Raw genomic sequence first — 18,846 nt, 5'->3', positions numbered from 1 at the left:
CAAGCTTGCCCTTCAATTTTTGGGCTAATTACAGATGCACCCCTGTAATAAAATTAAAAAAAGGGAAGGAGCAGTTGGGGAAAAAGGGGGAAAAAAGGTTTTTGGGAGGGTAGTTTTTTTCAGTTCTTGGAGCTAGAGGGGCGGTTACAAAAATCCAAGAGAGTTTTGGATATTGCTTTGATCGCTGAAGAAAGAGAAGGAGTAATCCGAGCTCATTGCCTTGGACGATTGGATCGACGAACGCGAAGAATGGCAGAAACTTTGGCTGAAGCTTCTTCGAATCCGGCTGACTCATTTCGTTTCTTCATTTTGTTTCATCTCCCTTTGCTAATCAGGTAAACATTCAAATTGAATGATGTTCTTGAAAGGTTGATTGGAGGCATCGATTATGAACACCAATGTCGCTTGATGATTAGAAGTGTGATTATAGTTTGTTTCATTCAAATTTCAAGTATGTTTCCTTTGCTACTGTAGTTATTTCCAATTGATTGAATGCTTGGTTGATATTCGTTAGATTCTGGCTGATAGATCTTTGATTAGGAGTAGCTAGGATTGAGGATAGGATTAGAACAAGCTCTGTCCAAAATCACAGTTTTATTTTGATGAAACTGTGATGATTCTGCCGATTTAGAGGAATCACTAACCGTCATCTTGATTCTCTCGGCTCTGCCATTTCCCTTCCTCGACGCCACCATCTTCCTCGTTCTAAATATTCTCCCTCTTTCTCTCTCTCTCTACCTTCTCTCCACCAAAATCCTACCATCTCTGTACTCAATTCTAAAGATCACAACCACACTTTTGGCCTCAAATCAAACAGAGAAGACTGAATTAAGGACAAAAAACAAAATACAAGTTTGAGATTCTTCAGATTATAGCTTCAAATCATTGATCCAGCCTTCAGGGATAAGAGACTAATTGTTACCGAGTTGAATAACTATCTATTGATTTATTTGACCATTGTGTGGTGGAAAAATCAAGGTGTTTCTGTGTCTTTGAACGTTGATCTGTTGTCTGATGATCCTTTGTTGGTAGCTGGACGGCCATAATGGGAAAGTTTTTGTGGTTGGTGTGATTAAAGTTCTTTGAAAGAAAGATTTTTCATGGCTAAATCATGTGAAAGGTGGATTGATGGTCTTCAATTCTCATCTCTTTTCTGGCCTCCTCCTCAAGATGTGTTGCAGCGGAAGGCCCAAGTTACAGCTTATGTGAAGTACTTAGGTCAGTTCACATCAGAACAATTTCCTGATGACATAACTGAGCTAATCCACAACCATTATCCGTCCCAGCAAACACGTCTTTTTGATGAAGTTTTATCAATTTTTGTTCTTCATCATCCGGAACATGGACATTCTGTCATGCTTCCTATCATATCATGTATCATTGACGGTACGGTGGAATATGATAGGAATTCTCCTCCATTTTCTTCGTTCATATCCTTAGTTTGCCCAAGTAGTGAGAATGAATACTCTAAACAGTGGACTCTAGCATGTGGAGAGATTTTAAGAATATTAACTCATTATAATCGCCCAATCTTTAACGTTGACAACCTAGTTAGTGAAATAGATAAAAGGGACAATGGCTGCAATGCAACAACAAGTGATGGTGGTAGAAGTTGTGTAACCAGCTTCTCCACAAAGGATGATGTACATCAAGAGAGAAAATCGTTTCGCCCCTTATCTCCTTGGATTACAGATATATTGATTATTGCGCCTCTGGGAATTAGAAGTGACTATTTCCGCTGGTGTGGAGGTGTGATGGGAAAATATGCTGCTGGAGAACTCAAGCCTCCTTCAACGTCCGCTTCTCGTGGATCAGGAAAACATCCCCAGCTTATACCATCAACCCTTAGATGGGCTGTTGCTAATGGTGCAGGCGTGATATTAAGTGTTTGTGATGATGAAGTTGCTCGTTACGAGACTGCAACCTTAACAACGGCTGATGTTCCTGCACTTCTACTTCCGCCTCCAACAACTCCAATGGATGAGCATCCTGTAGCAGGGTTATCTTCTCTTGAACCATATGCATGCTTGTTCCATTGGCATTGTGCAATTGCTAGTCCAAGTGCCACCCAAAGGCTTCTACTTAGATTACTAGAAGCACCGCAATCTTGGGCACCAGATGCACTTGACGCCGCTGTACAACTGGTGGAACTTCTAAGAGCTGCAAAAGATTATGCATCTGGAATGCGGCTTCTAAGGAACTTGATGCATTTGCATTTTTTGCGTGCAATTGGGACAGCAATGTCCATGAGAGGAGGTATTGCTGCAGATGCGGCAGCAGCTCTGCTCTTTCGCATACTTTCACAGTCTGCTTTGCTTTTTCCTCCACTGAGGCAAGTTGAAGGAGTTGAAGTTCAGTATGAACATTTGGATAGCCATGCCTCATCCTACAAAAAGCAGATAGAAGCACCAGAATCCGAGGCAACTATTGAAGCAACTGCCCAAGGGCTAACATCAATGCTGTGTGCTCATGGGCCTGAAGTCGAATGGAGAATATGTACCATTTGGGAAGCTGCTTATGGACTTATTCCTTTAAGTTCTTCAGTTGTTGATCTTCCCGAAATCGTGGTTGCAACCCCATTGCAACCTCCCATTCTATCCTGGAACTTGTACATACCTCTTCTTAAGGTTTTGGAGTATCTTCCTCGTGGAAGTCCATCTAAAGCATGTCTAATGAAGATATTAGTTGCCACTGTTGAAGCCATTCTTCATAGGCCATTCCCATCAGAGCCTTCTGAAGAAGAGTTTAAGAAAATTAGACATTTATTTAGCCTGGGATCTGCATCAAAAAATCTTTCCGTGGCAGAATTTCGTACGACAATTCATTCATTATTTCTAGAATCATGTGCCTCTGTGGAGTTGGCTTCGCGTTTACTTTTTGTTGTCATAACTGTTTGCGTCAGCCATGATGCTCAAATCAATCGAACGAAGAAACACAAGGATGAATACAACTTCCCTCTTAATGGATCCATTGAGGAGTTGCAAATAGTTTACGATAAGCAGAAGAATGCGAGAATTAAAAAGGCAAGAAAACAAGGTCTTGTGGCCACATTCGACTCTTATGTACTTGCAACTGTTTGTGCTCTTTCCTATGAACTTCAATTATTTCCTTTGATCTCAAAAGCGAGATACAATTTGGATGATGTAAAGACGGCAAAGGTTAACGTTTCTTCAAATGAGGTAAAAGGTAGTATAGAATCTGCTATTCGTCATACCCACAGGATGCTGGCGATTTTGGAGGCACTTTTTTTCACTTAAACCGTCTTTTGTTGGGACATCATGGAGTTGGAGTTCTGTTTTTTTATTTTTTTTTATTTTGTTATGTTTTGTCTCCTCCAACTTCTGTTGAAGTTGTAAAGAGGCCCCTGGGCCTCTTTTAGTTTTAAAATAACCTGAAAACTTTAATTTCGAATTAATTTATTAATTCGAAATTAAAGTAGTCTTTGATCTCTTCCTGATGTTTTAATTGGACCCCTAAACTTTCTTTTCCTTTTATTTTAATTTAAAACATTAAAAAAAAGTTAAAATAAACTTAGGTCCTATTTGTTTCCCAATTTTAACAAACCACCTTAAAATGATGAATCTAACATTCAAACCACTTTCAAACTTCCTCAAATTTTTCCCAAAATTCCAAAATATTATTTTCTTCAAAATTAATTTTTCCCGAAATTTTTAAGGCCCGTTTGGATAAATGTCTATCTTTGCAGTGTCATACCAGGGGTTCTATAACTCCGAAAATTCCAAACTTTATTCCTGTGAGCTTTTAATAATATTTTTTGACTATCATATGAAATTTTTGGGATTTTGGGAATTATTTTTGAAAATGACTCATTTTAATGTGTTGTGTTCGGAGTTCTCTTTAACTCTGAAAATTTTAAACTGGGAAACACTTGGGACCTTAAGTTAATCCACTCTCTTCACTCCTTTGAGCAAAATAATAAAATTCCAGTCTTCCAATCGAATTGTTATTCTCCTCATCTATCCTCATTTGATTTTTCTCAGGAATTCTGATTCTTATTTTTCTTTGACAAGGTTGCTCTATGCCTTGCAATACTCTTTGATGCCTTTCAATGCCTTTTAATACTTTTCAATGCCTTATCCTTGTCAAATACCCCATGAATAGGACTAGCCCCTTGCAAAATGATTAAGATTTCTCACATAAGCAAAAGATTTCTGAACTCAGAACGAAAACGTAATAATATTTCAAACATCATATGGCCAATTACTTAGGAGTAGACACTGTCTGTAAAGACAGGCGTATAGGACATAACGCCGTAGGCCCTTTCCTAATACGTAACCAAACACCGAACTCTTAAAACGAATCTCTGAATTTTCTTTTCTTTAGTTTCTTTGGAAAGTAAACTAAAGTGGCGACTCTCAAGTCAATTAGATCGATACATTTGCGAGTGTATTGATTTAAAACCTGTACGGGCCAATTCAATTCGGAAAAAAGGGAGCGTATGCCAATCAACCAATTAAAAATGGGGCATACGCGCCAGAAAGCGGAAGGGAACGAAAATGAACGCGTACATAAAACTGGCGACTCTGCTGGGGATACCTAAGATGTTTAGCTCAAAATATGTAGTTGGCCAAACTACCACAAAATTTCCGAAGGATGTTACGTTTATAACTTCACAACTTTTTTTTTTGCTTGAGGGTGTGAGAACCCGTGAATAATGTGAATCTAGCATTCACATTTTGCTTGATTGCTTACTTGTTCAAATTGCATGCGGGGTAAAACCCAACAAAGCTCGACGCTTTTAATTGAAGGGGTGTGCAAACAGAAGCGTTGTCATAAACACTGTTTGCACATGAACGGGCTCAAACGCTCATTTTACCTCGAAGTCTTGTAGTCAAGGAGTGTCTATAGGATACTAACTACACCGACAGGCTATGTGCCCAAAATGTATCGATTGAAATACTGAGATACATTAGTCTCTCTCATCTTACTTCTTTTTTATTACAGCGTTCTCCACGCTGTAAGCCAATCACAATGTTTAAAAGATGAATGTTGAGCATGTTAGCGGAAACGTAGGCGCTCATAGGGCTAACCTTAAAACGAGAAGAGAAGAGACGTTTAAAATCTGAGGGCCTGATAAGCTTGTGTTGCCAGGATGGGCCTGAACATTTCAAAAGAGTTGTCGAACGAGTTTAGGGTATTTGTTTTAGAGCAACAACCGACTACTCACACCCTTTGGTGTGAATGAGATCACGTTGTTGAGGAACATTAAGATTGACGAGTGGCTAACGGTCTACATGTAGCGACATTGGTGCAAGACATGACGAATCGCCTTTAGAGCCTCGCTGGTCCGATCTTGGCTGAGACCCTCATGGGCCTCCAAGAGTTTTCCTGGGGAATCTCCTCTCTATTTTCAGCGTGGGTCTCCCCATCGTGCCTCGCTTGTGGTTTGTGGATAGGCCGTCATGGGACGATTCCCCTTTTATTCATGCCCCACTATGACACAAACGCAGTTATCAGGACTTTCCGAAGCCCTGTCGTTTGTCAGCCCTCGGGCGATCACCCCACCCGTTTCGTCATCCCGTGGTACAATCCCAACACTGTGCGGTACCAGATCGATGGTCGTCTATTCATCTAGGTCTTGGGATCAGAGGCACTACATTCTACGTCACCGTCCTCTTGTTTCGTTAGTATGGGATGGCCCATATGTCTTCGTGGGGGTATGCGTCCCCCGCCAATGAGGATCTGTTCCCCCTAGAGGCCTTTAGCACTTACTTGAATGTGTGAGAAACCATCACATCCATCTCCATTCTCACGGAGCAGGCCAATGTTATCTTCCACGCGCGCTCACTCTATCAGCTTACCTTTGAAAGGATTATCGACATCGACTTCAACAACAAGGAAGACGGGGAGCCTGGTGGGCCTTGCTTGGCGTTTAGATAGTCGGATGAGAGGATTTTCATTTCAGAGGACTAGTCTTTTACTTTAAGAGTTTTCATTTGCATTTCATCCACACCCTGTTATTTTTACTACCACGTTATGTGTGCAAAGAGGTTTGTGTACATGAATGTTGGTTCATATTGTATTAAACTATCGCGTCATATTAGATGATGCATCATGGGGTTTATCTTTACTCATTTTGTGAGTTATGACGTGTTTGTTATTGTGTGAGCAACGGCACGGGTCATCACCACAATCGTGCAAACTATGTTTGTCTATTTGCTTGCTATTTATGTTCATGATAATCGAGTTATTTGGATGCATTCATTTTAGAGAATGAACGTTTGAAAAAAGGCAAATCTAACTAACTATATCCAAAATTATCTTTCAGATCATGGCTCTGTTGCCACGAGAGGTCTTTGACGCATGCATGGCGGAGTACCATGCTGCCGGAGAGTCTTACTCCGATCACGTGCTTAGGGATTTCTTCACACTCCCGCATATAGAGATCGACACATCATTGATGTTGCATATGCAGCAGCACTGGGACCATCGTACACACACTTATCGTATTGGCACTCGTTACATTGCGCCTACTGTGGAGGTGTTCCGCGCCATCCTATGTAGCCCTGTTGCCAACCTTTGTGCTCTTCTCGCACCTGAGGAGGTCCCACTTTCTGCTGAGATCCTCGCCGACTTTTTCGGCCATGACGACCATACTTCTCGTTTCTTAGTAAGAAATAGGTGCATAAATTTACGTATGTGGCAGGATCTTAGGGTGCGCGATGCTCATCTCGATGACGTTCCGATGGCCAGGCGCAAACTGCTGGTTATCCTCCTAGCCCAACTCCTGTTCAGGCCAGAGGAGTCCTACCGTCCTTCAGCTCGCATCCTTCAGATTGTCCTCGGCATAGACGAGAGGGCTGACCTCACCGGCTGCATTCTGGCTGAGACCATGATGGGTGTGGATCGTTCCCCCTCTTCTCCCCCCGTTATGTCTCAGCGTGGGTCCCCTCTAGTTCTCTACCTGTGGTTCCTTGAGAAGCTGTGTTTCATTCCTCACCCAGACCTCGGACTGATCATCTCTCCCATCTCTAGACTAGTGCGTAGGTTGCGCTCCGCTCAGATCGCTCATTCTATTGAAGAGAACCACGTTATACATTTTGTATCTACGGTTTGCCATTCCCGCCGTATGATGATTGGTATGGCCTTCTCTCCCTTTGTGATGCTCGTCGGCCTCGAGGAGATCACATCGTATTGTACCCACCTGTTGTATCTTCAGTTTGGTCAGTGGTCCCCTTTTCCGTTAGAGGACGATCGACCCATCGACGAGGGGCCTATCACTGCCGACCTTCTCGCCCAGTACATCCATCTCACCCACGCTGTGCACTACGAGCAATTGCCTGTGTATTGGGACCGACGCGTTAAGGAGGACATGAGGCGCACTTTGCCGTTCAGTGGCGTTTCTAACAGCTCATCCTCGAGTAGCTCTGAGGGTTCAGTAGATCTAGACCTCGGCGACGATGCGTTCGAGGATGAAGAGGGACCTTGGAGGTTTTTGTCGTTTCACGAGCCCAGCGCGATGCAGGAGATAGGTGATTCAGACGAGGATCCTACGAGTCCGTCGGAGCAGGAAGAGGAGCGGAGGAAGTCCCCTTACCAGCATCAGACGAGGATCCCACGAGCCCGTCAGAGTGGGAGTGGGAGGAGGAGCCAGAGAAGTCTCCCATTGGTGATTCAGAGGGGGACCCTAGCCACGCGCCTGACTCGGAGTATGAGTCAGACCCCGAGGAGGCTTCTGACTAGACTTTTATTCTTTAATTCGCGTTTATCATGTCATCTCTTACTTTCCTGTGCGCATGTTTCGATATGGTTGTATGTCTTTTATGCTACTTTAAGACTCTGATGATAAGATAGTTAACCCTGGTTATAGAAACTTATTGACTCTTTCGTAATCAAACGTTCATTCATTAGGAGCATGTTTGCATGATGTTGATATAATTAAAAAAAAATGACGATTGTGTTTGTACATAAATGTGAATTTGTTTCGAAATAGAACACATAATGCGAACAAACAATTTAATCGAATGCTTGTTCAATCAGGATCTTCTATTCTTTCACCACGGCACCTCGAAGAGACCCTTCGACTTGACGGTTCACCAAGTCTACAAGCCCAATTCCCGAGATGGCTGAAACTCCCCATTCGAGTCCCCAACGACTTACTGCCGCGGAGTCGCAGGACATGCGTGATATGATGAAGAACATGATGTTGGTGGTCACTCGACTCTCCGAGAATGTGGACGTCATTAGCGCTAACTTGCTAAGAACCACACCCGATCCAACTTTAGCCACGGTGGCCCAACCCGTTGCTCCTTCACCTCAGGGTGCACGACGAGACGTTCTTCCCACAAATCCAACCCCGCTGGAGGAGCAACCCCATGGTATGCATCACGGCAACACTCGAGCCACGAATCGCGTTCTTCATCCTTCTGTTGTAGGTTATGGTTCCCATTCTGAGGAGGAGAAAGAAGAAGAATCGTCATGGTACGGAGACACCGATGATGAAGACACTAACAACCATAGCCGCGCCTCGCTGTCCACCAACAAAGAGAGTTCTTCTTGCCGTAAAAAACAAACTCGAGTGGCTCCCGCTGTGAATCATACCGCCTCTTTTCAATACCCGCCGGAGTACCACGCTATGATGTCCAAGCTCGCCGACACCCAGGAAAAGATGCAGATGCAACTGAACCAGATCTCTCAAGGGGGAGCCCCAAAAATTGTTCATGACTGGGAGAAAGGCCTCCACGAGGCCGAGAAGGGGACCGTTCCCCATGACTTACTACTGCGGATATCGGGAAATTCACTGGAACCGAAGACCCAACCCTGTTCTTTGATAATTACATTGATGCAATTGGTCCTCTACACTTAGACACACCAACCCTGCTTCGTCTATTCTCTCGATATTTGACCGGGAAGGCATTGAGGTGGTACCTGTGGAACCGAATCTCACGCTGCACGACTGTCAAAGAGCTAGGGGACGCCTTTGCGGAAAGGTACAAGATGTTTATTTCTCAAGAGATCACAGAAAGGGATCTAAAGTACATCAAGCAAGGCGAGAAGGAGACGTTTGAATCATTCCTCAATAGGTGGAGGGCAGTAGTGTCCGACATTGACACCCCGCTTTCAGAACAGGCTCAGATCGACCTCATGCTTGAAAACCTAAATGACGTGTACAACAGCGGGCTAGCCTCGCACATCTTCACCAGCATGGTCACTCTTATAAAAACGGGCAAGAACATAGACCGATCAAAGGCTCGCTTGAAGAACAAAGCCATCACTTCCTATCCCCATTCTCGATCATATCCCATGCCTAAACCGAGGGCCCCTGCTACCCATTATTTGGCTGGCACCTAGGCTAGTTCAGAAGTGAAGATGGAAGGTCTTAATGAGCGTGTGCCTCCTGCCCCGCCTCGCTATCCCGCGAACACTTCCCGCAACGCGCCTAATCGTACCAATACCTTTCCCCCTCGCCAATATGATGATCTAGGAATGCCTCTTAGTAAAGCTCTAGAAGTGGTGGTGTCCCAGAAACTCGTCACTCCGTTGACTCCTCGGCCCGGAAGGGAAATAGCTGGAAAACACCCGAAAGACTTTTGTGAATACCATCAGGCCCACGGTCACGAAACAAACCATTGTTATGCCCTGAGAGCTAAATTACAAGACTTAATCGATGTAGGGATCATGGCTAAGCCTAACGTTGTCAAGAACCCTCTTCCTAATCACGGGGTCAATGTCATCGAAACTTTTGAAGACTCATTCTCTGCTGATTTCCTCCTTTCCCTCATTCATGTTGACCCTATGGAAATTGCGATGGTGTCATCTGATACTAAGCAAAAGAAGAAGAAGGTTAGTGCTGCAAGTGATGTCCCATGGGATTACGTTGCTGATAAAACTACCCCGGTTATCTCTGCAACGGTAGGGCCTCGTGCATGGGAAGTGGTGCCAAAATTGTCTAATGTACCTGATGCTATTTCTTCACCCTTGTTTCCTCTATCTGAAAAACAACCCATCCGATCTGATAAAGTCGCCCGTCCTTGGGTGATTCTACCAACGAATAACAACTCGTCGAGAGAGGATGCAAGTGTCAACCTCACCAGGTCTGGCGTTGATTACAGGGCTCCTTTCATGAAAGCCATGGATGCTAACAAACATAAAGAAGCAGAAAAGGAAGAAGACGTCCGAAAGCCAACAAATGCGACTGCAAAAGTCCCTCTTCCCAACAGCATCTTAGCTCAGCTCAAGAAAACCAATGCTAACATCTCTATTTGGGAGCTGTTGATGTATTCTATAGATCAACGCCAGACGTTGTTATCCGAATTAAGCAAGAAGTCTGTATCCTTCGATACCACCCCTACGGAAGTTGTTGCTATGATGTTTGCGCATGTGTCATGCTACACCATCACTTTTGATGACTCCAATCTCCCATCTTGGGGCCCTAGTCATGCTAAAGCCCTATACATTTCCATCTATCTAGAAGGGAACGTTGTACCTATGTCTTTGATTGTTAATGGGTCAGCCCTGAATATTTTCCCATGGAGCACCCTAGCAAGGATTGGAGTCACAAATGATCGTCTTCTTCCCTCTGACTTGTGCGTTCGAGGCTTTGATAGCTCTGAGCGTGAAGTAATGGGAAACCTTAAAATTATCATCAAAGTAGCTAATATCCCGTTCGAGATAGAGTTTGTGGTGCTTAATATACAACCCTCTTACAATCTGATCCTCGGGAGGCCTTGGTTGCACGAGGCCCAGGCTATTGCTTCGACGTTGCATCAAAAGCTGAAATTCATGCATCAGGGGCAAACCATTGTGGTTAATGGGGAGAACTGCACAACCATCGGAATGACTTCGTCGCATATCACTCAAGAAGTGGAACTCAATGAGTTTCAGGTTAACGTGATCGAGGATTCAGGTACCTTTTTACCTGAACTAGATTATCGCATTTTTGGGCCACCCATTTTAAACATGATGTATAAGATGAACTACTTCCCCGGTATGGGTTTAGGCCCATATGGGACGGGTAGTAAGACCCCTATTTCTTTATGGGGTCAAAATAATAAAATGGGTTTAGGGTACGTCTGTACCCAAAAGCAAAAATCTAAATATAATCATTCACTTGCTTTGTCTAAGGCATCTTTGAATGGTCGCTTGTCAAGGCAGGCGAGAATACACCGTTTTGTGGGTTCCCGGAACTTTTCCTTTGCCCTGTGGCACGAAAGTGTTTTTCGGGACTCGAGATATTCTCTGATTGTGTTCTCCAACCTGATATTTTCATTCTATCTAGTGGACAGTCCAAGAGAGAAGAGTCAGACTACATGGGAGGACTCAAGGAGCTCTTCCGAGAACCAGAGATGTCCACGCAAAGTCGAGAGCGATCAAAGAGTACAACAGGATCTTGCTCGATGGAGGCCAGTCCCGACATACTAATCTTTTCTGACTCGGATGATTCAAGCGATAATGAAGGGGTTACACCCGCATCCAAGTCGATCACCAGGTCCACATGGGCGCGTGTCTTTGATACTGGGAAAACCATAGTTCAGGAAGTTATATCTGAGAAATTCACTAAGCAAGAGTCTCTTTCTGCTGCTTCATCTTCTCTTTCTACATCCCTTCCAAATCTTGTTAAAGCTCTAGTCGATCCTCCTTCTCCTTTCGTTTCCGAATCGGATGTTGTTGTTGAGGATTTTAATGTCCATTTTAATGCAATGCATGATGTTACATTGAATTCAAATGATATGTTTGTTGATAGCGATTTTCCGTTTGAAATGAAACGATTTTTAGAAAATGAGAATCAAGTCTCTTCCGCAGAAGAAACTATTGAAATTAATTTGAGTTCGGGGGAGGATCCACAAATTGTCTTGATAGGCCAAAGCTTAGATGAAAACGAGCGTCATCATCTAGTTGAGTTGTTGAATCTTAACAAAGACGTCTTTGCATGGTCCTATAAAGACATGCCGGGCATTGACCCCGAAATTGTCCAACATCGTATTCCGTTGTACCTGGATGCCAAGCCCGTCAAGCAGAAGCTCCGGCGTATGAAACCTGACATGGTCGACAAGATTAAAGAAGAGATGCAGAAACAATTGGAAGTTGGCTTTCTGGATGTTGTCGAATATCCGGAATGGGTCGCTAATGTGGTCCCCATTGCTAAGAAAGATGGAAAGGTCCGTATGTACGTGGACTACCGTGATCTCAACAAAGCTAGCCCCAAAGATAATTTCCCACTCCCACACATTGACGTGTTTGTTGACCACGCGCCTGGTCATGAGCTCCTATCATTCATGGATGATTTCTCAGGCTATAATCAAGTTTTGATAGCGCCTGAGGACAAAGAAAAGACTACTTTTATCACTGAAGTTGGCACCTTCTGCTACCGTGTAATGCCTTTCGGGCTGAAGAACGCTGGAGCCACGTATCAGAGGGCGGCCACTACTATTCTCCACGACATGATCCACAAGGAGGTCGAAGTCTACGTCGATGATATGATTGTAAAATCCAGGAATCGAGCGGGACACATTATAAACCTAGAGAAGTTCCTTCAAAGGATTCGGAAATACCAACTTCGTTTAAATCCAAAGAAATGCACATTCGGTGTCACTTCCGGTAAGGTGCTGGGATTTCTAATTACTAAGAGAGGAATAGAAGTCGACCCTAGGAAAATTACAGCCATCACGGCCATGCCAACACCCCGGAACGAGCGAGAGGTTCAAGGATTTCTCCGGAAAATCCAGTATATTAGTCGCTTCATCAGTAAACTCACTTCCACTTGAGATCCTCTCTTCAAGCTTCTAAAGAAGGATCAAAAATTCGTCTGGAGTGACGCTTGTAAACACGCCTTTGATAAGGTAAAAGCTTATTTGCAATCCCCTCCTATCCTCATGTCTCCGAGGCCAGGAGTTCCTTTGATTTTTATCTCACCGTCACCGAATCATCCATGGGGAGCATGTTGGCCCAAGAGAACGAGAAGAAAGAGGAGGTAGCAATCTACTACCTCAGCAAAAGGATGACCGGTTACGAGTTGAACTACTCTTCTATGGAAAAAGTCTGTTGGGCACTAGCCTGGGTAACGAAGAGGTTGCGCCACTACATGCAAGCCCACCCAATCATGCTAGTGTCAAGAATCGATCCCATTCGTTTCTTGTTTCAAAGAACTCTTCTTTCGCCGCGTCTTGCTAAATGGATGATGATGATTTCAGAATATGACATCACATATACCGTGTAAAAGTCAATTAAGGGGAGCATAGTGGCTGATTTCCTAGTTGATCAACCAATCACCGTTGGTGACGATGACAAAGAAATGGTCTTTCCAGATGATGAGATCATTGTGGTTCAATCCGAAACGTGGAAGTTAATGTTCGATGGCGCGTCGGGCAGATAGGGTTACGGTATTGGTATCCTTTTGATCGATCCTGCTGGCACATATAATCCTACTTCTGTTAAGTTGAGTTATAGTGTCACCAACAATGAAGCTGAGTACGAAGCATGTATTGTTGGGATCAAGTTAGCAAGCGAGAAGAGGATTAGCAGATTAGAGGTTATTGGAGACTCGAATCTTGTAATCTCACAAGCCAATGGAGATTGGCAGGTCAAAGGCGGCAATCTTAAACCTTATCATTCTTTCCTCATGCGTTTAATCGCCAAATTCGAAAGTGTTGTTTTCATCCATGCTCCAAGGAGTCAGAATCGTTTCGCTGACGCCCTTGCAACTCTCGCGACAATGACTAAGATTCCCGAAGGAATCAAGATCAAGCCACTCAAAATCCAACAGAGGTGCAATCGCATCTATGAGAAACTAGTGGTTGCTAACACTAGTATCTCAAGCAAACATTGGTTCGAGCCCATTCAATCATATATCGAAAGGGGGGAATACCCTGCCCACTTTCAGAAGAAAGAGCGCCGCGCTCTCCGTCAGTTTGCCACTAGCTATGTGGTTGTGGCAGGATGTCTCTATCGACGATCGTTTGATGGACAAAACATGCTTTGTGTAGATCAGGCGGAGTCTACTACCATCATAGAAGAAGTCCATGCTGGGAATTGCGGTTCCCACATGAATGGCATGGCTCTTGCCAAGAAAGTCCTTCGACTAGGCTACTTTTGGCAGAACTTGGAACAGGATTGCATTGCGTTCGTCAAGAAGTGTCACCAGTGTCAAATTTATGCTAATCTAAAGCATACTCCCGCTTTTCTCCTCTATAACATGACTTCTCCATGGCCATTTTCTACATGGGGAATTGATATCATTGGGAAAATCTATCCCCACGCGTCCAATGGCCATGAATTCATATTGGTCGTTATCGATTATTTTACCAAGTGGGTTGAGGCTTCTTCATTCAAAATCCTCAAATCCTCCCACGTGGCAAAGTTCATTCGCAATAATATCATTAGTCAATACGGGGTTCCCCATTCAATGATTTCCGATAATGGACGACACTTTCAAGGTAACGTGCTCGAACTTTTAAGAGAATTCAAAATCGAGCATCATAAGTCTTCACCATATCGACCCCAAACCAACGGGGCAGTCGAGACTGCTAACAAGAACGTGATCTCAATCTTGAAGAAAACCACACAAACATATAAGGATTGGAATGAGAAGCTACCCTATGCTCTGTGGGGTTACCGAACCACCGCTCGGACTTCCACAGGCGAAACTCCTTATTCGTTGGTATATGGCATGGAGGCAGTTCAACCCATTGAGTTGGACTTGCCTACTCTTAGGGTTCTTTTGGAGAGCCACGTCATCGAGAAAGATTGGCTGAAGTCCAGATACGATCAACTATCACTCATGGAGGACCGGAGGCTAGATGCCCTATGCAAGACACAAGCTTATCAACAACGCATGGCAAGGGCGTTCAACAAGAAGGTCAAGCCTAGGCATCTTGTTATAGGAGACCTTGTTCTTAGAAAGACCCGAGAGCTGCAGGACCCTAGAGGAAAATTTCAACCGCCATGGGACTTTCATCATCAAGCAGATCTTTTCAGGTGGAGCTGTTCGCCTCGCCACTCTTGATGGCGATGAGTGTTCATCACCCTTTAATCTTTACACGCTCAAGAAATACTATGCCTGAGATAAAGAAATCAACGACATGGTTTTGATTTGTTTCCAAAAAAAATCAAGGGGGTTTTCTCATTTCACGTGTTCCATGATTGTCAAAGATGTTCCAAATGAGGTGAATTCCTAAGCCCATTTGCTTTCTGCAAAGGGCATTTTCGGAAAATGCATATCATGAGTTCAACATCTTTTTCTGCATTTGCATACAAGCATGCATTTCATGACATTTTCTTCGAACCCCTAGTTTCTATACTAGGGGCATTTTTGCAAATGCATTTAAAAACAAAAACGAAAAAACAATCTTTCAACATGGTTGCTAAGGTCAAGCTTCTAAAAAAAAACATGTTGAGAACCTGTTAGCAAGCGCGCTAAGAGAATTTATTTCATTTTCCTTTCAATCCATTGCACTCAGAATTGAAGGAAGAACTATTGAACTACCTTTGGACCTGATTCCCCATCCTCAGGGGATAGGTAGGCAACCTATCAAATAGGTTCGGTCAAATCTTTCAAAAAATTTTTGTCCTTAGTGTGAAGAAGACAGCGATCTTTGTTGTCATGAACCAACAAGGACATTATAAAATGAGTAAGCGTTAAGACCAATTCTTAACCGAGGACTGTTTCCAAAAGCGATTTCGAAGTCTTTCTAAAAGACTCACGTAGGGAGGTCTTGTCTGTCAACTGCCTTCAAAGATACCTCGCGATTGTTGAAAATTCTTGGTTTTCAAGCCATTTGAGACATAGCAGAACCCGAACCTAACCTGAAAGCTGAGTGGATTAGGAGAATTGTCTAGCTTCGCGAAAAGAGACTAGCTCAAAAGAAAGAAATCAAGGAACATAGTATTCATCAAAAGCTTGAGACCTTGATATCACCGTTGAGCGATCTTGCTAGGCGTATCGATTTGGTCAGATATACCGATGATGCTAAAGAAAAAATCAATGATCAAAGTATTCATCAGAAGGTTGAGACTTTGAAATCACCGCTGGGAAACTTTGCTAGGCGTATCGATTCGGTCAGATATACCGATGATACTAAAAAAAAGAAATCGATGAGCAAAGTATTCATCAGAAGGTTGAGACTTTGAAATCACCGCTGCGCGACCTCGCTAGGCGTATCGATTCGGTCAGATATACCGATGATACTAAAATAATGTTGTGAGGGAAGCAGATGAAACTCTGAAACACTCGGCTCAAGGTGGTTCTAAAAAATGAATACCAAAGCCCTACCCCGAGCCAGAAATTCGGTCACTTGATAACCATTTCACAACAAATCGTTTGTGCAAAATGCGGGGTTTTATCAGTCAGATCTTTCTGCGTTGAGAGGAAAAGAAAGAAGTCGGATTTCGTCTTGGCTGAGATAGTCCAGAACCTTCCGCAAGTCTTATTCGCTGAAAATGTTTCGGTCCAGAGCTAACCACGCGGCATAGAAATCGAAGTCTTCTTTCACTGTTTGTGCATCATTTTAATAAAAGGCCCTAGTCTTAACTAGGGGCAGTTTTCCAAAAAAAGAAACATGCATTCACATTTTCAAAGCCCTGTGCAAGCTGCTTCATTGTATTTGCATCACAGAGGTTAAATGCCCTCGTCTTCACTAGGGACCTTTTTTTAAAAAACAAACAAAACAACAACATGCATTCATATCTTCAAGCCTCGTGCTGATTGTGTCTTTATATTTCACATCATGTGGTCAGAATACTCTAGTCTTTGCAGGAGCAATTTTCAAAGTTCCATGCTAATACTAGTCTTCCATTTTATGTGTTTCTTTTGTAATCCTTGGTTTAGAACCTAGTGTCTGCGATTCGGATGTTCTAATTCCTTTACTCGAGAAACTCCTATTTCGATTGTTCTTATGGTCAGGAGATGTTGCTCTCTTTACCATTGTTCGCGAACTCCGTGTTTTGGGAGTTTACGTATTGTTGTGCCTGAGACTCTATCATTAATTGGAGAAGACCCGAACTCCGATCTGCTCTTGCAGTCGGAGGGCGTTTGACTTCTTCATTACCGTTAGACGGAGAAAACCCATGCTCTGCTTTGCTCTCGCAGACGGGGTGGCGACTGTTTTCTTCGCTTCCATTAATTGGAGAAGACCCAAACTCCGATCTGCTCTTGCAGTCGGAGGGGCGATTGACTTCTTCATAGCCGTTCATTGGAGAAAACCCCTGCTCCGGTTTTCTCTCGCAGCCGGGGAGTCGATTGTTTTCTTCATCGTCGTTCAACAGAAAAAACCCATGCTCCGGTTTGCTCTCGCAGCCGGGGTGGCGATTGTTTTCTTCGCTTCTATTCATTAGAGAAGACCCAAACTCCGATCTACTCTTGCAGTCGGAGGGGCGATTGACTTCTTCATAACCATTAATTGGAGAAGACCCAAACTCCAATCCGCTTGTGCAGTCGGAGGGGCGATTGACTTCTTCATAGCCGTTCATTGGAGAAAACCCCTGCTCCGGTTTGCTCTCGCAGCCGGGGAGGCGATTGTTTTCTTCATCGTCGTTCAATAGAGAAAACCCATGCTCCGGTTTGCTCTCGCAGCCGGGGTGGCGACTGTTTTCTTCACTTCTATTCATTGGATAAGACCCAAACTCCGATCTGCTCTTGCAGTCGGAGGGGCGATTGACTTCTTCATAGCCATTAATTTAAGAAGACCCAAACTCCGATCTGCTCGTGCAGTCGGAGGGGCGATTGACTTCTTCATAGCCGTTCATTGGAGAAAACCCCTGCTCCAATCTGCTCTAGCAGCCGGGGAGGCGATTGTTTTCTTCATCGTCGTTCAACAGAGAAAACCCAGGCTCCGGTTTGCTCTCGCAGCCGGGGTGGCGACTGTCTTCTTCGCTTCTATTCATTGGAGAAAACCCCTGCTCCGATCTGCTCTCGTAGTCGGGGAAGCGATTGTTCTCTTCATTGTCGCTCAACGGAGAAAACCCCTGCTACAATCTGCTTTCGCAGTCAGGGAGGAAATTTTTTTATTCGCTACCATTAATTGGAGAAGACCCAAACTCCGATCTGCTCTTTCAGTCGGAGGGGAGATTGACTTCTTCATAGCCATTCATTGGAGAAAACCCCTGCTCCGATCTGCTCTCGCAGTCGGGGAGGCGATTGTTCTCTTCATTGTCGTTCAACGGGGAAAACCCTCCGATCTGCTCTTGCAGTCGGGGAGGCGATTGTTTTCTTCGCTACCATTAATTGGAGAAGACCCAAACTCCGATCTGCTCTTTCAGTCGGAAGGGCGATTGACTTCTTCATAGCCATTCAATTGAGAAAACCCTTGCTCCGATCTGCTCTCGTAGTCGGGGAGGCGATTGTTTTCTTCATTACCATTCAACGGAGAAAACCCATGCTCCTATTTGCTCTCGCAGCCGGGGTGGCGACTGTTTTCTTCGCTTCTATTCATTGAAGAAGACCCAAACTCCGATCTGCTCGTGCAGTTGGAGGGGCGATTGACTTCTTCATAGCCATTAATTGGAGAAGACCCAAACTCCTATCTGCTCTTGCAGTTGGAGGGGCGATTGACTTCTTCGTAGCCGTTCATTGGAGAAAATCCCTACTCCGATCTGCTCTCGCAGTTGGGGAGGCGATTATTTTCTTCATCATCGTTCAATAGAGAAAAACCATGCTCCGGTCTGCTCTCGCAGCCGGAGTGACGATTGTTTTCTTCGCTTATATTCATCGGAGAAACCCCCTGCTCCGATCTGCTCTTGGAGTTGGGGGTCGATTGTTTTATCTATCCCTAATCGTTGCGAATGTCATCGTTTCGGTGTTCACGTGAAAAAAAATATAAAAAAAAATAAAAAAAAAATAAAAAAAATAAAAAATAAAAAAATAAAAAAAAAACAAAAAAAAATTCTTATGAA

General features: G+C 43.9%; 1 pseudogene; it reads left to right on the top strand.

The window, feature by feature from the left end:
* Positions 1-760: 760 nt before the first annotated feature.
* Positions 761-5,901, top strand: LOC124917335 (annotated as a pseudogene).
* The last annotated feature ends 12,945 nt before the right edge of the window (positions 5,902-18,846 follow it).

Source organism: Impatiens glandulifera, unplaced genomic scaffold, assembly GCF_907164915.1.
Source record: "Impatiens glandulifera unplaced genomic scaffold, dImpGla2.1, whole genome shotgun sequence".
Lineage (NCBI taxonomy): Eukaryota > Viridiplantae > Streptophyta > Magnoliopsida > Ericales > Balsaminaceae > Impatiens > Impatiens glandulifera.
This window is presented reverse-complemented; position numbering and strand designations above follow the sequence as displayed.